Below are 1,253 nucleotides of genomic sequence, written 5' to 3' on the forward strand. Positions count from 1 at the left end.
AGTACTCTGGGTACCTGTTAGTAGTGGCTCTAGTACTGACCTTATCAGGTCTTGGGAGGAATTCATTTGTATAGTTGACCTTTTTTCCTCCTTTCGTTTTGATATAATACATATGTTTTCTTCTTAGTTTTCACTTATTATTGTGATTGTTATCATCATACGCGATCTTTTATTTTGTCCCTGCCTATTAGCCCGTTACCTATTTTGTACTCTAGACTATTTGTGTATATTGTGTATATTATATATTTTTTGTCTAGTACTCTAGGTACCGTTTTAGTAGTGGCTCTAGTACTGACCTTATCAGGTCTTGGGAGAGATTCATTGTAAGTTGGTCCTTTTTCCTCGTCTCATTTTAATATATATATATATATATATATATATATATATATATATATATATATATATATGCTCCTTTTTTAACGAAAAATAAAAAATATATCAGCTCTAGCTAGAGGTTCATTTTTATTTTTTACGTTCGCTTATTAAGAGCCAAACTGGTTATACTTAGATCAACATCTCAATGTGTATTATTTCACTATATTAATATGAGAAAAATTGTAACTTATCATATTTTTCGAATTTCAAATATCTAATATTTAAATTTAAAATATTAAATTAATCTAATTCAATTTAGCTCCTAAGATTAATCAAATTAACCTTTGTAAACCAAAATATGACAAGTAAATATGAACAACGTGACTAATATCAATTAGAAAGTTTAAAAGTTTGCATCAGTTTTGTTTAACGGAGGAATATAATTAAGTAGCACAAGTAAAATAACTTTATGGGGAAGAATTTTTCCTTTTGGAAAATGTCTAACCATTTTGCTCTTTTTCTTCACCTTTCTAAAATAAGAAGTGGAGTTGCTCAGAGGGTAAGCATCCTTCCTATCGAACTTTACAATTATGGGTTCTAATCACCAAAGGAGCAAAAAGGTGGAAGTTCTTAGGGAGGGGTTAGTTCGAATAATCCTCAAAGGGATCTAATGATGAGAGGTGGACATGATCATGGAGTTGTCCATGATCATTTTCAGCTCCCGTCATTAAATTCATTTGAGATTTCTTCGAACTAACTCTATTCTAGCAGTTTCCATATTTGTTCTCTTTTGATGATTCAACCCGCCACCTTGAAGTTAGACATGTGAAATCCTTGAAAAATCATAAATAAAAAAAGTAGATTTACTAATTTATCCCTTAAGAAACTTTTGTGGAACTAGTTTGGCCCTTGTTTACCCTTTTTTAAAATTAATATGT

This window comes from Capsicum annuum, chromosome 3 (genome assembly GCF_002878395.1).
Source record: "Capsicum annuum cultivar UCD-10X-F1 chromosome 3, UCD10Xv1.1, whole genome shotgun sequence".
Taxonomy (NCBI): Eukaryota; Viridiplantae; Streptophyta; class Magnoliopsida; order Solanales; family Solanaceae; genus Capsicum; species Capsicum annuum.